The sequence below is a fragment of the Dama dama genome, chromosome 19 (genome assembly GCF_033118175.1).
Source record: "Dama dama isolate Ldn47 chromosome 19, ASM3311817v1, whole genome shotgun sequence".
Lineage (NCBI taxonomy): Eukaryota > Metazoa > Chordata > Mammalia > Artiodactyla > Cervidae > Dama > Dama dama.
In genome coordinates this window covers 31,557,840-31,579,696 of record NC_083699.1, presented here as the reverse complement: position 1 = coordinate 31,579,696, position 21,857 = coordinate 31,557,840, and the positions used below count along the sequence as shown (strand labels likewise).

Sequence of the window (21,857 nt, the reverse complement as noted above, 5' to 3'; positions counted from 1 at the left end):
AAAACTGACCTAGTGTCTTTCATTCTGAAAGCTCAAGCTCATGTGGGATGGTAGTGACATTTGTCTTTCTTTAAAGAGTTTATCAGAATACTAATGTTGATGTAGAGCAGGTGGTGAGCCCATTTAACCTGTCCTCTGATTAACAGGCCATTATTACTCTATCAAGGTATTTGATATATGCACAGCATGGCTCGGGGATGGTCCTCTCTTCCTGGCTGCATAAGGATTATTTGGGTAAGGTTATGATCTGAAATATTTACAGTGTGTTAAATACTGCCGGCAGTTATTTGAATGTGACTAAAGCAGAGCAGCAAATCTTTTCCAACAGTGTATGATGACATAATTAAAACATAGTTTATCAGATGAGACTATTATGTTCTGACAATAATGTCCAAATCAAGTGAAAATAAAGAGAAGCAGAGATGAAATCCCACTGAAGATGAGCTCAGAAATATGTGTCTAGATTAATTTTGGAATCTTGGTAGTTAAGATAGAACTGATCTGATTTGTTAAATCTCCTCTGCCTCCTTCCACAGGTCACTGTCATCTTTTCCCAAGTGACGGCTCCTCTTTCATTTTCTGCTTTAGTATGCTGGTATTTTCTTCATCTCCAGTGAGAAGTGATTGGATTTCTTTTCATACATAAAAATGTAGACTTCGGACTTCCCTGGTGGTTCAGTGGGTAAGATCCTGCACTTCCAATGCAGGGAGCCCAGGTTTGATCCCTGGTCAGGGAACAAGGATCCCACATGGTGCGGGGCACAATAAAAAAAAGGTAACCTTTTACATCTTAAGGTCTTCAGTTAGTTCTCTAGAGTTAGATCTATTTGAATAAGATAAAAAATATATATTATTCAATACTTATAGACCTGGAGTTTTCATTCTTCTGGCAAAAGAGAAGTGGCTTTGAATACTTAGAAATTACTCTGCTCTGAGGTTTTTTGCTGGAGGATTACCCTTTCATAAGTTTAGAGGGGATCTTTCCAGGTTCTGTGTTCTACAGAATACTGTGAATGTTATTTATATTTTGATGTCAGTTAGAAGACAGAAGAGTGACATAAATGATCCAGAATACATAGGAACTGCTATTGTTGCTATTGTTGTTCAGTTGCTCAGTCATGTCCTACTCTCTGCGACCCCATGGACTGCAGCACACCAGACCTCCCTGTCTTTCACTGTCTTCCAGAGTTTGCTCAAACTCATGTCCATTGAGTCAGTGATGCCATCCAGCTATCTCATCCTCCATCGCCCTCTTCTCTTCCTGCCCTCGATCCTCCCCAGCATCAGGGTCTTTTCCAGTAAGTTGGCTCTTCCCATCAGGTGGCCAAAGTATTGGAGCTTCAGCTTCAGCATCAGTCCTTTCAATGAATATTCAGGGTTGATTTCCTTTAGAATTGACTGGTTTGATCTCCTTGCTGTCCAAGGGACTCTCAAGAGTCTTCTCCAGTACCACGGTTCAAAAGTATGAATTCTTCAGTGTTCAGCCTTCTTCACGGTCCAGCACTCACACCCATACATGATTATTAGAAAAACCATGGCTTTGACTAGATGGACCTTTGAAGGCAGAGTGATGACTTTGCTTTTTAATACGCTGTCTAGGTTTATCATAACCTTTCTTCCAAGCAGCAGGCATCTTTTAATTTCATGGTTTCAGTCACCATCTGCAGTGACATGGGAGCCCAAGAAAATAAAGCCTGTCAGTGTTTCCATTTTTTCTCCATCATAGTCACCACAATGAAAGGAGGTAAAAGAAAGTGGGATTACTGACTACCACAAAAGAATCACATTGGATGTAAAGAGTTTTCAGCAAACATGCTAATCGCTCTATTGCTCCATTACTTTGGGGCAGATACAGTGGAGAAACATTGACAATCATGATCTGAGGAATCATGAAATTACTGTCTTATTTTAAACAAATGAGTTTTCAAACTAAAAAATAATTTGTGGAAGCCTTTTAAAAATGAATGCATATATGAAACTACCATTTTAGGCAAAAAAAAGTAGAGCTCTTTGCTACTTGTGTGGATTGCTGTGGTTGAGGGGCTGAACCTGGCTTACTTAGCTACCTGGGTCTGCTTTCCCCGTGCCTGGTTTCCCTATGTAGTGTTTGCAAACACCTCTTACAGTTTCAGAGAAAATTTACATCTTACTTGGCATCATCTTACAGTAACATATTTTAAAAATCAAATTCTAATTTGGAAAATATCATCCTATATTTCATGTATGTTGAGATTCTCTATTAACTGGAAGAGAAAACTCACTTTCTGACCTTGCTGGATAGCAGTATATTATCTGAGCAGATTTCATAAGTAGGTTAAATAGCTTCACCTATGATTATATTTGAAGGGTGTCAAAAGGTCCCCAGGCAAAAATATCTCCCTTACAAATTAGAGGTCACACTTGAAAGAGAATTCTGTAAGAACCCTTGATTTAAGTGGTTAAGTAATTACCTTATCTGGGCAGGTAATATATTAGCAGGGAATTCAATCCAATTCAGTGTGAACGTGTTGAATGTCTATGATGTACAAGGTATTGTATTATCTTTTAGGAATACAAAGAAGAATAAAGCATCTTTCCCTTAGAAGTTTATGGTTTGGTAGTGGATTCTGGCAAGTGTAATCTACTTAAATGATGTGGTTTTTGTTTATGGTAGGAAGAAACATTTTGATGAATGATACCTGTGAGCTTTGATTGGGGAGGGGCATGGATGCTGCTGGGAGAGGTTGGAGGCCACAGTCATATGGAATCCATGGGTAGACTGGTAAATTTGGTATCAGTCAATGGAATGTGTACCATAAAGATAAGATGAGGAGTATTGTAAACAAATTTGTTTCCTCTGAAAATTTGAATTTTACATGATAGTGCTGTTGGGATGTGGCCAGGAGAGACAAATCACTGTCAAGAAACTTAATAAGGTAGAAAACACCTTGGTTAATTTACCTGAGTCTAGGATTTAGTTCTTAGCTCTATAGACTCAGAATCTCTCTGTGATCAACTGATTGAACCCATGGATATTGCCTCAAGTTCACAAAACACACAAGAGATAGGTGTTGAAAGCCATAGTAGAATGTCAATGATTAATTTGTATAAAAACACATGATTGTCAAGTCAATTTCAGCAATATACAGAATGAATTCTCTTTCTGTGGAAAGAGTTTCAGAATATTGTTAGATAATCATGAGATCTAAATAAGGAGAATTATTTTTGTATTAATAGTTTATATATTTAATAACATCAGGTTCTGATGCTTCCATCTTTACAAATGGCCTATAGTTGGTAGCTTATAGGACATTTGGGCCTTTGGGTTGAAATTCTGCCCTGGATCTTCAGTCTCCTAATTACTAGGTTCCTCACTATGTTTACTCTAGGTTACAAATTTCTTGCACATCTTTCCAGAGATATTCTGTGAATATGCCAACAATGGCAACCCACTCCAGTTTTCTTGCTGGAGAATCCCAGGAACAGGGGAGCCTGGTGGGCTGTCATCTATGGGGTCTCACAGAGTCGGACACAATTGAAGTGACTTAGCAGCAGCAGGAGCATGCCAGCAACTATATAATCATGTGTATGCATTTCCCCCCATTTCAGCTAAATGATGGCAACATTACATGCATTATTCTACAATTGATTTTTTCACAAAATAAAAACATGTGTATGTTTAAGACATATATTCTATTGGTAGCTAAAGCACTTACTCATTCCATTTTTTATAGATGCAAAGAATTCTACTGTAAAGAGTGTCATGATTTATTTAACCAGCCGCATGTTGATGACCATTTGTTATTTCAGTCTTTTGATATCATAAATAATGTAGCCATGGCAGATCCTCTACCTCTTTGTCTCAGTTGGCTTAGTAGTGCCAAGTTCTTTTTTTTCTTAAATTTTAGGTTCCTCAAGATTTTATCCTCTTTTCTCACAGTATTCACTGACCATGGCAAATCATATTCATTCTCATGGCTTTAATTATCATCTATATGCTGATGCTTCTTACATCTGCATTTCTAACTCATATCTTCCTTTTCATGTCCTTTTGTATATGAATTGCCTGTTCTACAATTCACTGGGGTGTCCAATGTGAATGTGAAGTTTGATATGTGCTCAAATGGATCTCTTTGTATTTATGACCCCATGCTCTCATTAAATGTTAGTTCTTCGTTAGTATTCTTCTTGCCTTGATGACTGACACTACAATCTCTTAGTTGCCCAAGCCAAAAAGTTGAGAAGAATCATGACTCCTCTCTTCAATGTCTTCATCCAGTCAGTCACCAAGTATTGTTGATTCCACTTTTTACATGCTCTCTGTAATGTTGTGATTTGTAAGAAATGTTTATTTGGTCATTTTAGGTGACCAGAGTTTATTTCTCATATATGTTTGGTCTTTGTTCACAATTTCTGGCTCACAGCTCCCTCAACCCTTGGAATTTCCTAAGTGTTAACAGCGACAAGATGTCTTTTGTTATGTGAATGCCATGACTTTTAGAAGCACTTAAGGAGTGAGGTTGGTTGCTGGAAGAACCAGCAGAAATGAGAGGGTTGCGATTTTCAGTCCTATCCTTAATTTACAGGGAAGAAAGAGGGGCTGGAGGTTGAATCAATCACCATTGGCCAAGGATTTAGTCAATCATGACTGTGTAATGAAACCACCATAAAAACTGCAGAGGAAAGTGTCTTGGTCCCTTTTTAGGAGAGCTTCCGCATCAGGGAACCAGGGTGCCTCTGCATGCCACTCTGCCGGGTCCCAAGCTCCATGAGGACAGATGCTGCTTTGTTTGAGACCTTGCCCTATTGATCTCTTCTTCTGGCTATTGATTCCTGCTCTTTACTATCCTCTTAAGATAAAATAGGTAATCTAGTAAGCAAACAGATTTCCTGAGTTCTGTGAGTTATTCTAGCAAGTTAATCGAACCTGAGGTCATGGGAACCTCTGATTGATAGCCTGTCAGTCAGAAGTACAGGTAACAACATAGACTTGTGACTGGCATCTGAAGGGGACTGCAGTCTGTGGGACTGAGCCCTTTTCCTGTGCAATCTGATTCTTCTCTGGGTAGAGAGTGTCAGAACTGAGTTGAATTCTCAGACACTCTGCTGGCACCTGAGAGTTGCTTGTTGATGTGGGGAAGCACCCACACACAGACACACGCTGAGGTCTGGTCTGGGAATCCTACTTACTCTTGTTTTCAGTGTGGTCCCTGGACCAGCAGCATTGGCATCACCTGGTAACTTATTAAAAATGCGAATTCTTGAGACAGACCTCATACACATTGAATGAGAAATTCTGAGGCCTCGTGGGACCCAGTGTTTAAACAAGCCCTCCTGGTGATTTGGATGCATTCTGAAGTTGAAAAATATTCCTCCAGGCCCACTGCCACTTTCTCAGTTTAGCAATTGATTATCTTTAGTTCCTGACTGATTTCAGCAGCTGCCTAAGTGGTTTCCCTCTCTTCAGGTTTGTTCCCCAGAAATCTACAGAAGCCAGAATCATGTTTCTGAAACACAAATTGAACCATGTTATGTTGTGTTTAAAAGTGCTTGGAACTTCCAGTTGTTGTTGTTTAGTCCCTAAATCATGTATGACTCTTTGTGACCCTGTGGACTATAGCCTGCCAGGGTCCTCTGTCCATGGAATTCTCCAGGCAAGAATACTGGAGTGGGTTGCCATTTCCTCCTTCAGGGGATCTTCTCGACCTATGGATCAAACTTGCGTCTCTTATGTCGCCTACATTGGTAGGCAGGGTTTTTTTTTTTTTTTGGTCTTTTTTTAACACAGTCAACAGGAAAGCTGGACTTTCAGAATAAAGCTCAAACTTTCTTTAGTATGAGGTAATGCTCTGGCCTCTACTTTCTTCTCTAGACTCAGCATATCTCATCAATCCCTTCTTTACACTATAAACCCTAACATTGCTGAACACCTTGCAGCTCCTAAATATAAATGATCTTCTCTCTTGTTTTCCACTTGTCCTTCTGATCAGTATATTCTCTTTTCTTCTCTGTTAACACTTCTCTCTTCTCCCTCAGTTATACTACTTAGTTCCTTACTGGCTACCTTTGTCTCTGTAAATAATTCCCTTAAACTTAGATTTCTTATTCCACCAGTGACTGACGACCCTGTAGCCACAGCACGTTTCTCTGCTGGGATATGAGAGTCATCCTGGAGTGGGGATCCTGACTGGCATCTCTGTGAGAACAGGTAGGAGACTGGCTTTGACAGGCTTCACTTCAGGGGAATGCATGGGGTGGTGGCTGGCTGTTTTTCATCAGTATTTCTTGCTGGTTTGACAATTTGTACCCTCTGGGTTCTGGTATATCCTAGGCTCTGACTATATCCTTCAAATCCCTCTTTTCCTCTGCTGAATGTCTTCCAGAGGTTTGTGTAATTTGTATAGTTTCCTGTTGTTTAATTTCCCTCTTCATCCTGCCCATTTTGAGGCTACTTTTGCAGTATTTTCTTTAGTGGAGTTTCAGAAAGTACAGAAAGCAGTTGTGTGTATGTGTCTATGTGTGTGTGAATCCCTTCTTAAATTGCTAGTACTGGTGGATTTTTATTTTCATTTGGGTATAAGGAACCCATTTTCACAATTATATTGTGTAGCTAATAGTTTGTGGCTCACAGGTTGTCATTTTTTTTTTTCTCATTCAGAACAATCTACTGAGATAAATAACATGTTCAATCACTTAGCTGCATTGAAGTGTTTACATCCTGTTCACATTCTTAATATTGTGGTGGTTTCTTACCTTTTGGTAGTGGGGCATGTTGAACATATACAATTTATTGATATTTAGAAATACTTTTAAGCAGTGTCCTCATTGTACTTCTCAGTATTTAGTTCATCAGGAGTTACATAGTGGTGATATTATATCATTCCTTTTCATTTACTGGCTAGAATACTTCTCTTGTGTACTCTGGTTAAAACAGTGAGTAATAAAGGCAGAATCAATATTTGATTCTTTCCCTTTATTTACAAGTTTTAAAAATAATGATTTGGCTTTAGATCATTGGCCAAGGGGACCAATAAAGTTTTTTTCCCTTAGGAATTATTGGGATTTATGGGGTTTAAATGAATTTGATGTGTTTTAGCCCATTGTACTATTTTCTTACTGATACACCAATTTCCATTTTTGGCCAGGGCAAATTCCATCATGTTGGCTCTTGAGTTCTGTTGACATGACCTCAGTAGTGTTTGATAGCGAGCTTGCTATCTGGCATGACAAGGTTTCCCAGGATTATCTTCTATATTTCCTGTTAATTTATAAAAATTTAAGAGGAAAGTACAGACTTCTTAACAATTTTCTTGACTCAGAATGGCAAGGTTTGATTTCAGTGGTTCTTCATGGTATTAACCTTTGCAGGACAACTCTTCAGATGCCTTGGTTCTAGTTTGAGCTGTTACAAAGAAGCATAGCCACCTTGTGTTACCCTTACTTTCACCAATACCATGTCAGGATCTTGTCTGAGGCATTCTGCTAGACTTAGGTTGTGTTGTTTCTCCACTGAATACATATTTTCTTGCCATGGGATTTTTCTGTAAAGATACCATCATTCAGGAGGAAGCAATTCATTACACATATTCTGTCCTTTAAGTGATCCGAATTGCAAGTGACATTGCTTCTTTTTTAAAGCTGTCATTTCTCTGACTATGTATTTTCCCTATCACTACTGCTAAAGAATTATGTACCTCAAAAGATATGTTGAAGGACTGACCTCAATACCAAATAAGAACATGATCTTATATGGAAATAGAATCATTACAGGTGTAATTAGTTAAGTTAAATGAGGTCATACCAGATTAGAGTGGATTAACAATCCAGTACAACCGGCATCTTATTGAGGTAAAAGGGAAGATGATGTGAAGAGAGATGAAGAGAGAATGCCTTATGACCAGAAGGGAAGATATAATAGAGAGGCAGCTACCAGCCAAGGAATACCAACAGTGGTGGCCACCACCAGAAGTTAGGAAGAGGGAAGGGAGGATTCTATTCAGAGTTTCAGAGGGAGCATAGCCCAGGTGAGACTCTGATTTTGGACTTTTTAGCTTCCAGAACTGTGAAAGAAAAAAAATGTCTGTTGTTTTTCAAGCTGCCCAGTTTGTGGTACTTTCTTACAGCAGTCCTTGGAAACTAATCTTCATCAGTAATGTACTACCCTGATCAAAATCTAATTATTGAGTCATTAATAGAAAGTGTTTTTTTTTTTTTTTTTTTTAAGGTGGATTGGTAATTTCTTAAGATGAGAAAATAAACTGTTAGCATTTTTTAGCTGGCATTTAGCACAGAGTATTATAGAATTTGGCTCAAACCCTCATTTAACTGGTGGGAAAATGAAGACTCAGGAAGAAAAGTGATTTGCCCAAGGTCACATAGGTATTATGAAAATGAAACAGAACCAGAACTCAGGATACATAGTTCACTGCCTTTTCCATTACATACATTTGAACAATTTCAATTATTTTCAAGTTCCTTTTAGCTCTAGTCTTTCTCTTTGTCTCTTTCTTTTCCTCTTTGCAGTAAAATTTAATAACATGCAATGCAGTATGCTTAGTCAATGGAGTGTAGCACAGAGCTCAGAGGATAGTCCATCCTTATGTCCCAAAATAAATCCTCTTATTATATTCACACTGATCTTGTGAAGGTGGATTTTGGTTTCACTTGAGCATCTTTGAAATCCCTTTATGTCTCTAGAGGTCAGTGTGGCTTAAGGAAACTTTGTTTTAAACTATATTCAGTTAACACTTAATTCAAGGCATTTTAATCAAAGATGACAATAAAATGATGGCCCAGGGGAACAGATGTTAACTCATAATTACATATACTATAAACAATATATATAGTCATATCAATTTTGACACATGAAACTTAATCAGTAAACATATAGACTTTAGTGGGCTTCCCTGGTTGGCTCATCAGTAAAGAATTCACTTGTAATGCAGGAGACCCAGGAGACACGAGTTTGATCCCTGGGTTGGGAAGAGCCCCTGGAGGAGGGCATGGCAACCCATTTCAGTATTCTTGCCTGGAGAATCCCATGAACTGAGAAGCTTGGTGGGCTATAGTCAGACACGACTGAGAGACTAACATACATACCCTATGCTTTTTATTAACATGTAAAATAGTATCATTTTTACTTAAAAATATATGACTCAACCATTTTAAATTCCTTTTAGAATGAGATGTTTGCACTTATATTGAAGGCTGTTTGAATGAACATTTAGGACTAGTCATATTTCTGTAAGATGACACTGAAAAAGTTTTATGCCTTTGTCTTCATGTGGCATTTAATATAGAAGAGGCTTTGTGAGCTACTTGGGATGGAGAATTTCCATAGGGAAAACAGGGATGTTATTGAAAAGTCTGCTACGTCTGTGACAACTATGAGTTTTATTATTCACAGAGCTTTCAAAATTCTTTTCCTATTTGTCTTCTTCACTTTTTTGGGGTGGGTGGTTGGGATGTGGTAAAGGTGAATTGCTGAGAAAATTAATAGTTTTTGTGCCATTAATAAGAAATCTCAGTGAAGTTTGTCCATTGGAGTGCTTTTCAGTGAGCAAATAGTCATGTTAGGACAAAGAGAGGAGAGGAAGGGGAGCTTGTGTTTACTGAGCATCTCCTTGGATCCAGGCAACTGCTAAGTAAGCCAGTGCCCCGCCTGTCACAACCTGAACCATTTGGCTGTTGTTTTTCCCTGCGTATGGTTTCATGGATAGTTTTATTTGTAGCAAGTTTCCCATTGCTAAGATTTAAAACATGCTGTATAGCAGATTGGAGACACTAAGTTAGAAGTAGAGTAAGGAGTGCTGGCTAGAAGAAGCAAAGATGTTGGAGGCCATGAAAACCAGGGTCTGAAAATTGACTATGTGTGCATGCCAAGTCGCTTCAGTTGTATCTGACTCTTTGTGACCTTATGGACTGTAGCCCACCAGGCTCCTCTGTCCAAGGGATTCTCCAGGGAAGAATACTGGAGTGGGTTGCCATGCCCTCCTCCAGGGAATCTTCCTGACCCAGGGATCACATCTGTGTCTCTTAAGTCTCCTGCATTGGCAGACAGGTTCTATAGGGAAAAGGAAAGAAAAAAAACAAAAGAGTGGGCCAGGACTTCCTATGCATAGCTGTCTGGGCCACCTAGGGTACAGGAAAATGGCTTGCTTATCTTAGTAGCTCCTAAGGACACTATTGTCATTGTCATCATTCAACACTGTTGAAGTCTTAAGATAGTGTGCTGGGCACTGTTCTAATAGCCGGGATACTAAAAAATACTTAGCAGAGATTCTGCCCTGAAGTTTAGTTGATGTGGAAAGGAAATATGTCAAAAGTGAAAGAAACCTGCCCAATTTACCACAGTCTATGCAGCAGCATAAGAAAGTAATAGAAGGGTTCAGAGGAAGGAGGAATTACGGAGAGAATTGGATTTTCCAGGAGAGAAGTCTAAGCTAATAAAACTAATTAGTATCTACTAATGGCTATTTGTCAAATCCTTCTTCTCTTATTCCTGGGCCCACAAGCTCCTGCAATTTCAGATGTGGCCATGTAAATGCGTTTTTGCATGTGTGCTCAGTTGCTCAATTGTGTCCTACTCTTTGCGACCCCTTGGACTGCAGCCTGCCAGGCTCCTCTGTCCATAGGATTTTTCCAGGCAAAAATACTGGAATGGGTTACCATTTCCTTCTCCAGGGATCTTCCTGACTCAGGATGGAACCTGCATCTCCTGCACTGGCAAGTGGATTCTTTACCACTGAGTCACCTGGGAAACCCCTTAAATGAGTTTTAGCCAGTGGGAAATTAACAGCCATGAAGGGTGCCATTGTCAGTACTAGTCCATAGAACCTCTAAATATGATACTTCATGTGCTTTCTCTGTCTGTAGCGCTAAACACTGGAAGCCAAGTGTCAAAGATGGTAGAGAAATCCAACGTAAGGAGCCTGAGTTCCTAGATTTCTGAATCTTTGCTTGGAGGGGAGCCACCTGACAACACCCAGTTTGGACTTAATGAGAGCAAGAGATAAACATTCGTTGTGGTAAACCATTGAGATTTTGGTGTTTTTCTGTCACAGCTGCTTCTGTTACCTAATGAATACAGAATATGAGACTAAAACAGAATGTTAATGGATGTGTAGAACATAGGTAATTGTGTAAAGATGCTGAGGGTACCTCAGATGGGAAGGATGGAATGAGCAATGTCATGAGGAAATAAATGTAAAACAATTGGCTGAAATAGAATGTTAAAGAAGGTGATCAGAGCATTAGACAGCCACCTCTGCTTATGGAAGTTAAGAGTCTGGACCTGACTTTATTGCCGAGGGGGCAATTGGAAAGGTAAGGGGGGAAAGTGTTATGCCTTAGGATAATGAAGGCTTGTTGTTTCAGTGGTGGTTGAAGCATGTTCTAGGACCATTCATTTGATGGCAGTGTATGGAATGGCTTAGTCGTTGGTCAGGTCAGATCAGGGTGCAATCAGAGAGATCTCCTAGGAGACTGTGGGTGAGGACCCAGACTGGGTGATTGATGATGTAGGGAATCCAAGCAAAGGCTGAATGAGTGCGGCATTATCAAGTTCACACGTGACTGACTGGGGGGGCACTGAGAAGGGAAAAGAAAGACTGCAACTTCCAGGTGTGTGTGTTAGCTTACCACAGTGAGTAATGCTTGCAATGATAAACTTGGCATAAAATGAAAGTGTAATGTTTATTGTCTTTAAGATAACAAGCCAGCAAAATATATTCTAAAAAGACTGTCATCTAAATAATTAACGTAAAAAATGTCAGCATATGGCATGCTCACAAATTTGCTTTATCTTCCTGGGCAAACAGAAAGACTACATTTCCCAGCCTTCCTTGCAGCAACGGAAAACAAGCCACTGAGTTCTAGTCTAACAAACATGAATATAATTGGTATATACCACTTCTAGTCCATCCATAAACCCTGCCTTTGATTTCCCACCCTCTTTTCTTCTGTGGCAATCTTGGAGGCTGTGTAGCCCAAATGAAGAGCCACAGTATGGAAGAATCCTGGATCACTGAGTCATTATTGGGATGAGAAGTTTTCAGAATTATCCCTCAACCACACTGCACCATGACTTGAGAGAGAAATGAATCTCTGTTGTATTAACCATTGAAATTTTAGGATGCATTTATTATAGCAGCATAGCTGACCTACACAGAACACTTATTCAATCATTCAGCAAACTTTCTTCAAGAATATAATATGTTCAAGAGGTGGGATTGAACATTAAATTTTCTTAATAGCATCTCCTGGTGGAATATCCCCATGACAACATTGATCCAACAGATTTTTATTATCTAGAAATAATTTTTATTAAAATTTTGAAGCCCTACACCATTTACTATCACCTTCCCATTCTTTGGATCTTATTATTAAATTCTGGTCCTTGTGTCAGTTTTGTAAACAGGAGAGTTGATAGTATATTTTGACTGCCTTTTATGAAATTCCTTTTTGACAAAACTTCTACTAACCAGGTCAGAGAGGCTTAAAATAAGAAAACCATAACTCACAGTATCTTGCCTGAAATAGTTTTGGGGATACTGACAGATACAGTTTAGGGCTTCTTTTGTTTTTCCTTTATCTGACAGCCAGTGACTTAATGATGCCAAGACATCTACCCATATGTACTGGAGATCTGTGCAGAGCCTGAATACCTTTATCACTTTGGGAATTTCAGATCTGCCACAAGAAGTTAAAAGCCTAAAGTTTTTATTGAAATGAATTTATATGTCTTTTCTCTGTCTAATCCACTTTCACATTTGAATTGGAGATTCTGATGTGAACACTTGTCAAAGAATAAATTAACTTCCAATGCACATTTAAATCATAACAGTGTCAGAGTAATGATAGGGTACCATTCTTAGTATGGAAACTGTAGGCAGACCTGATCTCTGGAAAGCAAACTGTTGCTCTGAATTAGTATCACTTTGTGCTTTAAGGTGAGTTCGAAGGTGATAGCTCATAAACAGTCTTAACATATTCCTCCAAATAAAAGCAGTTTTTATCATTTTTAATGTTATAAATATACTAGGTGAACATTTAACAATTGAAGCAGTGCAGAAAAGCATAAAAGAGTAGAAGAATACTCCAAAACCTACTAAGAAGAGAGAACTTATTAGCATTTTGGAGTATATCCTTTAAGCCTTCTCTGTGCATGCGCGCTTGGTCATTTCAGTCGTTTCTGACTCTTTGCGATCCAAGGGACTACAGACTGCCGGCCTCCTCAATCCACGTGATTCTACAGGCAAGAACACTGGGGTGGGTTTCCATGCCCTCCTCCAGGGAATCTTCCCAACCCAGGGATTGAAGGTAGAGGTCTCCTTGTCTCCTGTATTGTAGGTAGATTCTTCACTGCTGAGTCATCAGGGAAGCCCTTAAGCCTTCTCTATTCACAAACAAAATAAATATATATATACACACACAGAGGCAGACAGTTCTGCATAAACAGAATCACTATACAGGTATTTTTATAATCTAGATTTTCACTCACAAAGCTGACATAGATATTTGCTTGTCAATAAATCTAGAGCTACAAAATCACTTTAAAGACTATAAATTCCTTTGCAGGAAAATATTGTAATATAACCAGTCTGCTGTTGATAGACATTCAGATTGTTTTCAGTTTTTCACTCTTATAAAGGATACTGCCATGGGCATATATGTATATATATTTGAATGTGTGTGAGTAGTGTAAATTGTGTGTATGTGCCACGTTGCTTCAGTTGTGTCCGACTCTTTGCGACCCCATGGACTGTAGCTCACCAGACTCTTCTGTCCATGGGATTCTCCAGGCAAGAATACTGGAGTGGGTTGCCATGCCCTCCTCCAAGGGATCTTCCCTACCCAGGGATCGAACGTGCATCTTTTATGTCTCCTACATTGGCAGGTGGGTTCTTTACCACTAGTGCCACGGTGTAAATTACTGGGTTGAAGTAAGCACATTTGCTATTTCCAACTTTAATATTGCTAGAAGGAGAGAATACTGATCATTTTGGCTAATACATTGGAAAGATGTGGAGAGGAAGATGACTAATTCCAAAAGGACAGAGTGAAGGAAATTCACTTTTCTAGTCTACCAAGAATAAGTCAGAACTACCTGAAATAGATGAGTGAACACATGCTTCCTCTAAAGGCTGTTTTGTGGCCCTATAAAGTCTTTGTTAGGGAGGCTGGTATTCCAGTGTATGGCAATCTTTGATATATCATGACAATTATTAAAGTTGCATTCAAGATGTAAATTTAGAGTGAGTGGCAAGAAGGGGAAAGATTTTATTGGAGCAGAATAATGTCACAGCGCTTTTGCAGTTCATCTATTTCTTCTCTTGCTCCACATCAGTCTGTGAAATCCTTCATAACGCTGGTTTTGTTGTGTTGTGAAGTTGTCCATGAGTTCCTCATGGTTTCCTTTTAGCTGCTTCACAAGCATTTTATTCCCATGCCTTTATTGAAGAAAGGGTGCCTTTAGACGTCTTTATTTCCTCATCTCTCTCCTCTGCTTCACATTGATAAGTGCTCTGAAAAGGCAAGGTGGAACTAGTTAGGGCTTAGAAGTTAGGGATAGAGTTTTAGGGTTGTGAATATAGGATTTGGAGTCTGTGTTAATTAAGGTTATGGTAACAACAACAAACCCACAAAATCTCTGGTGTCTTAGGGGAATTAACACACTAAAGTTTGTTTTTTGCATTCAGAAATTTTAGTGCTTGTCTCAGGACACCTCACAGTAACTCTTCTATGTAGTGTCATCTGAATCCAGGATTTCTCTCTTTTGAGATTCTGTCATCTCCCCTCAACTTGTGGCTGCCAGGGTTGCCACTCTTGTATGCCTCACTCAGCTCAGAAGTGACACACATCATTGTCATCTGCTCTTAATCTTTTCTGCTCATGTGTGCATGCGTGCTAAGTCACTTTAGTCGTGTCTGACTCTTTGTGACCCTATAGACTGTCGCCTGCCAGGCTCCTCTGTCCATGGGATTCTGCAGGCAGGCATACTGGAGTGGGTTGCCATTTCCTTCTCCAGGGGATCTTCCTGACCCAGAGATTGAACCCACATCTCTTGCTTGGCAGGCAGACTCTTTACCACTAGTACCACCTGGTAAGCACTTTCTGCTCATAGCTCATTGGCTAACTGCACAGAGGCTGGGAATTGCAGGGTAATACCACTACTCAGTACAGCCAGCTCGAGTATTAAATAATTCTATTTTTTGCTGTGCTGCGCTGTGCTTATTCGCTCAGCCATGTCCAACTTTTTGCGACACCATGGACTGTATCTCACCAGGCTCCTCTGTCCATGGGGCTTCTTCAGGCAAGAATACTGGAGTGGGTTGTCATGCATCCCTCCAGGGGATCTTCCCAACCCAGGAATCAAATTGGCATCTCCTACATTGCAGGCAACTTCTTCACCACCTGTGCTACCAGGGAAACCCTGTGTTTCATACTAGTGTATAAACATTTCTATGCCTCACTTTCTTCATATGTATGATGGGGATCAGACTACCTCTTTCATACCACGTTAAATGAGATAATATGTGTAAAGACATTTAGCAAGTTCTTTAGGAAAAAAAATGATAGCTGCTAATATTAGTGGTAGCTACCCTGGGAAATGAATATAATTACAACCAGTCAGGACTTGAATTTGTATAAAGAATGCATACTAGGAGATAGGAGGAGAGAGAACTCATTTCCAAGGAAGGAAGAAAGAAGATTTCAATGTGAAAACAGTATTTGGGTTGGCTTCTGAAGAAATGTTTTCTGTTTGCTTTAAGCTCCCTGGAGGAAAAAGCCGTCTTGCAGAGACTGGGGCAACAGAGGGAAGAAAAATTAGTGCTGAGGATATTTCAATGTGTTCTGACCTGGAATGAAAAATGGATTATGAGCAAATAATGAGTAAGCTAGTGTTAGTTACATGTCAGTAGTCTTTCTAAAGCAAAAAGACTTCAGTCCTGGTTACACTATTTTGGGGGTCTTGCTAAGAGGCTGGGTGATCCACGCTCCTCTGAGTTAAGACCATCTCAAGATTTGACCTCCAAAATATGAGCTGGGGGATGATGCAACCCTCTAAGGAGGAGCCTGGTTCTCCCACAGAAAGTTTGAAGCACACCAGTAGCTAGATTTATTTTCACCTTTTCCAACAAAAGAAGTTCACAGGGCTTACCTGTGGGGACAAAAGGTGAGTAAACATTTTCCTGCTTCTGAATCAGCCTGCTTCCTGGCTCTGATTTTAGATCTCAGTTTCTGCCCTTTGCACTTAGCCCTCTGTTTGGAGAACTTGTAAATCTCTCCTTTGGCTTGCCTTTCCTCCTCAATTCTTTGTCCTGCTTATTTTCTCAGGTTTGGTGAGAAGCAATCTTAATTTGCTCCAGACTCAGGGAACCCCTTTGGCTTGCCTGAGACCTCGACTTGCTCCCAGCTTGATCCCAGAATCCTCAGTCTTGCTGGTGACATGGTGGCTCTTTGAAGAGTGAATGCCTTGGCTGCCTGTGTCGGAATCCTGTGTTGGCCACTCCATGTCTGCATGACCTTAGTCAAAACCCTCAGCCTCTTTTGCCTCAGGTTTTTCATTTGGAAAATGCAGATAGTAATAATATTGGCTTCCTAGGACTGTGAAGATTAAACAAGGGTTAAATTGAGTAAAAGTGATTTGAACAGTACCTTGCCTCTAGTAAGTACTTCATGATTTTCATCTATTACTATTTAGGACAAGGGTGCCCTGGGGCACAGGAAAGAAGCAATTAATTTGGTTCAGGAGAGCCAGGAAAAGCACCAAAGAATTGATGACACTTGAACAGAATTTGGATCAATGAATTAATTTCCAGGGGAGGGCTTGGAGAGAGGGCAGTCTAAGAGGAGAGAAAGATGGATACAAAAGCTTGGGTATGAGACATGAGATAAGAAGTTCATATGCATAGAGCATTGGATGAATGGTGAGGATGTGGGAGAGGACAATGTGGCAAGTGTCCAGGCTGGAGAATTGGGACAAGGGAACACTGAGAAGGATTTTAGTGCCAAAATAGTAAGTTGGTACTTGACTCCTAGGCAGTGACGTCAACAAGGATCTTTAGACAAGGAAGTGATTATGTTGAGGTTTATAAGATCACACCGACTGTGGTGTGAAAGATGGATTACATTGGACTGGAGTGTTGGTAAGGAGTCTGGTGAACAAGGCTCTTTCATTACTCCAAAGGGAAAAAAATAGCATGAGAACTTTCTATAGGGGGCCATTAATAATGACTTCTCTCCCTTTCCCTTCTGTCTTTTGGGTTTTGAATGGGTATGAGATTTTTTTTTTTTTAAGTTGTTTTGCTTTTGTGTTATTTTACTTTTAATATTTGCCTCAAAAGCACAACATGAAAAAAAGTCAGAACTTCTCATACTAATAATTCACGGTAGAAATCCAATACACTGCTTTATCTCCACCCATCCACTGCATCAGTCAGCCTTTTCCGGCCAATGTAGTCTGTGATGGGTTAAAATGTGTTTGATGCAGTACTGTAGCCTTAAGTATGCATGAGCCGGATGGCCCCAGAAATTTAGTTTTTCCTCTTCTTCACTTGTCACACCATCAGCAATATCCCTGGGTAAGTGACCTAGGGTTAAGGATTAAGTTTAAAAACCATCTTGGCATTTTTCTGCTTGCCTTGGTTGGGCTTAGACTGAGATTTCATTAAATATTTAATTTTATTTGGTTTGCTGCAGGGTAAAGTCTAAAAGAACTCCGAATCGTCTTTTATTTTTACAGTTCACCTGCACTGCTTGTTATTCTTAAATGAAAGAATCCTGCCTTCAGACAAAAAGTTATTTCAAGAAATTTTACTATCATGTGCCCTACCATATGTGTTTTAAATTTTGTGACCTATAGAACTAATCCATCAAGAGCTTTGTAAAAGCCCTTACAGGTCTGGAGAGTGTCTCCAATTAGAATTCTAAGCTGTATTTCCTATCTAAACCTTTCCTTCATTTATAAAATGCGTGTTTTTTTTTTTTTTTTCTCCTTGCTTTGCACCTCCTTGAAAAGTAGCAAAGCTACACACGGTTTTATTTTTTTTTTTTTTATTTTTTTTTTTTTTTAATTTTTTTTTATTATTATTATTATTTTTTTTTTCCAGTGGGTTTTGTCATACATTGATATGAATCAGCCATGGATTTACATGTATTCCCAATCCCGATCCCCCCTCCCACCTCCCTCTCCACCCGATTCCTCTGGGTCTTCCCAGTGCACCAGGCCGGAGCACTTGTCTCGTGCATCCCTCCTGGGCTGGTGATCTGTTTCACCATAGATAGTATACATGCTGTTCTTTTGAAATATCCCACCCTCACATTCCCCCACAAAGTTCAAAAGTCTGTTCTGTATTTCTGTGTCTCTTTTTCTGTTCTGCATATAGGGTTATCGTTATCACCTTTCTAAATTCCATATACATGTGTCAGTATGCTGTAATGTTCTTTATCTTTCTGGCTTACTTCACTCTGTATAATGGGCTCCAGCTTCATCCATCTCATTAGGACTGGTTCAAATGAATTCTTTTTAATGGCTGAGTAATATTCCATGGTGTATATGTACCACAGCTTCCTTATCCATTCATCTGCTGATGGGCATCTAGGTTGCTTCCATGTCCTGGCTATTATAAACAGTGCTGCGATGAACATTGGGGTGCACGTGTCTCTTTCAGATCTGGTTTCCTCAGTGTGTATGCCCAGAAGTGGGATTGCTGGGTCATATGGCAGTTCTATGTCCAGTTTTTTAAGAAATCTCCACACTGTTTTCCATAGCGGCTGTACTAGTTTGCATTCCCACCAACAGTGTAAGAGGGTTCCCTTTTCTCCACACCCTCTCCAGCATTTATTGCTTGTAGACTTTTGGATAGCAGCCATCCTGGCTGGCGTGTAATGGTACCTCATTGTGGTTTTGATTTGCATTTCTCTAATAATGAGTGATGTTGAGCATCTTTTCATGTGTTTGTTAGCCATCTGTATGTCTTCTTTGGAGAAGTGTCTGTTTAGTTCTTTGGCCCATTTTTTGATTGGGTCATTTATTTTTCTGGAATTGAGCTGCAGGAGTTGCTTGTATATTTTTGAGATTAATCCTTTGTCTGTTTCTTCATTTGCTATTATTTTCTCCCAATCTGAGGCCTGTCTTTTCACCTTACTTATAGTTTCCTTTGTAGTGCAAAAGCTTTTAAGTTTCATTAGGTCCCATTTGTTTAGTTTTGCTTTTATTTCCAATATTCTGGGAGGTGGGTCATAGAGGATCTTGCTTTGATTAATGTCGGAGAGTGTTTTGCCTATGTTCTCCTCTAGGAGTTTTATAGTTTCTGGTCTTACATTTAGATCTTTAATCCATTTTGAGTTTATTTTTGTGTATGGTGTTAGAAAGTGTTCTAGTTTCATTCTTTTACAAGTGGTTGACCAGTTTTCCCAGCACCACTTGTTAAAGAGGTTGTCTTTTTTCCATTGTATATCCTTGCCTCCTTTGTCAAAGATAAGGTGTCCATAGGTTCGTGGATTTATCTCTGGGCTTTCTATTCTGTTCCATTGATCTATATTTCTGTCTTTGTGCCAGTACCATACTGTCTTGATGACTGTGGCTTTGTAGTAGAGTCTGAAGTCAGGCAGGTTGATTCCTCCAGTTCCATTCTTCTTTCTCAAGATTACTTTGGCTATTCGAGGTTTTTTGTATTTCCATACAAATTGTGAAATTCTTTGGTCTAGTTCTGTGAAAAATACCGTTGGTAGCTTGATAGGGATTGCATTGAATCTATAGACTGCTTTGGGTAAAATAGCCATTTTGACAATATTGATTCTTCCAATCCATGAACACGGTATGTTTCTCCATCTGTTTGTGTCCTCTTTGATTTCTTTCATCAGTGTTTTATAGTTTTCTATGTATAGGTCTTTTGTTTCTTTAGGTAGATATACTCCTAAGTATTTTATTCTTTTTGTTGCAATGGTGAATGGTATTGTTTCCTTAATTTCTCTGTCTGTTTTTTCATTGTTAGTATATAGGAATGCAAGGGATTTCTGTGTGTTAATTTTATATCCTGCAACTTTACTATATTCATTGATTAGCTCTAGTAATTTTCTGGTAGAATCTTTAGGGTTTTCTATGTAGAGGATCATGTCATCTGCAAACAGTGAGAGTTTTACTTCTTCTTTTCCTATCTGGATTCCTTTTACTTCTTTTTCTGCTCTGATTGCTGTGGCCAGCACTTCCAACACTATGTTGAATAGTAGTGGTGAGAGTGGGCACCCTTGTCTTGTTCCTGATTTCAGGGGAAATGCCTTCAATTTTTCACCATTGAGGGTGATGCTTGCTGTGGGTTTGTCATATATAGCTTTTATTATGTTGAGGTATGTTCCTTCTATTCCTGCTTTTTGGAGAGTTTTAATCATAAATGAGTGTTGAATTTTGTCAAAGGCTTTCTCTGCATCTATTGAGATAATCATATGGTTTTTATCTTTCAATTTGTTAATGTGGTGTATTACATTGATTGATTTGCGGATATTAAAGAATCCTTGCATTCCTGGGATAAAGCCCACTTGGTCATGGTGTATGATTTTTTTAATATGTTGTTGGATTCTGTTTGCTAGAATTTTGTTAAGGATTTTTGCATCTATGTTCATCAGTGATATTGGCCTGTAGTTTTCTTTTTTTGTGGCATCTTTGTCTGGTTTTGGAATTAGGGTGATGGTGGCCTCATAGAATGAGTTTGGAAGCTTACCTTCTTCTGCAAAGGAAATCGAAACTGTCATCAAAAATCTTCCAGCAAACAAAAGCCCAGGACCAGATGGCTTCACAGCTGAATTCTACCAAAAATTTAGAGAAGAGCTACACACGGTTTTAGAAATTTCTCAGAGCAGCTAGGGCAAAAATCTACAAAGACAGAAGAAAATCCTGGCAGATTTTTTCCCCCCAAACACAAGATTTAGCTGATGCCATGCAGTTCAACATTCCTTTTCACTAATATTGAATAAAAGCTTTAGAATTGACTGGTTCACCCTTCTTTGAAACATTCCTCTTCATTAAACAACCATTGGAAATGTTCAACCCAACTTGAATATCAATCAGGTTCTCCTTTCCTTTCTCTTTTGGCTTGAGTTTTCAGAGTATAGATGGTAACAGGTGCTGCCTCCCAAACTGGTTTTTCTAGAGGCAATAAATTAATCTGCAAAACCACTGTTAGGAGTGTCCTCACCCCTCCTTCTTTCGGAGGATTGTTAGATTTTTCAGTGGGCTTCTTATAGGACCTCCAACTGACTCTGAAGACTTGTCTTTGTGGTGTCATCTTTTGTGAATCTCTCTGGGTGTGCAGAGAGATCCAAGATTTTGTGACTCTAAAATCACTAGGGGTTCCACTTAATTTTTCTTTCCTTTACACCCAAATTGCCACCTTCCTTCAGAAAAGAATGCTCAGCTTACGTGCAGCCAGCCTCTGGAGGGTTCTGGAGGAGTGTGGGAGCCATCTTCACTTACTTGAAAGTCCATCAAGCGGAGGAGGGTTTTACATATTTCATATGCAGCTCTGAGTGATAGTGCCAGGATAGGTAAATTAAAAAAATATCAGGAGGCAAACATTTTCCCCAGTGTAGGTTCTGCAATATCAGGAGGTAAACATTTTCCCCAGTGTAGGTTCTGCAGGTCTGTGGAATGCTGATGGGTTGGTATTGGTGTGTGAAAGGTTTCAGGGTAAATGAAATTAGAAAATGCTGTGTTAATGCTATTAAACATCAAACCTAATGAGTATCGTAAATATCTGCGAGGAGCATGTAGTATATGCCTATTTGACCATGGAATGTTTTTCACAGAGCAGGTTAAAGGATGGAAGCACCTGCTGCCTAACATTAGAATATATTTTACTATTATAAGTTAGAAGTCT

General features: G+C 39.4%; 1 non-coding gene across 1 annotated transcript; it reads left to right on the top strand.

The window, feature by feature from the left end:
- The first annotated feature begins 664 nt into the window (after positions 1-664).
- TRNAG-UCC (transfer RNA glycine (anticodon UCC)) lies at positions 665-737 on the top strand. Its single transcript has one exon. It is a non-coding gene; the product is annotated as a tRNA-Gly (tRNA).
- Positions 738-21,857: the final 21,120 nt, after the last annotated feature.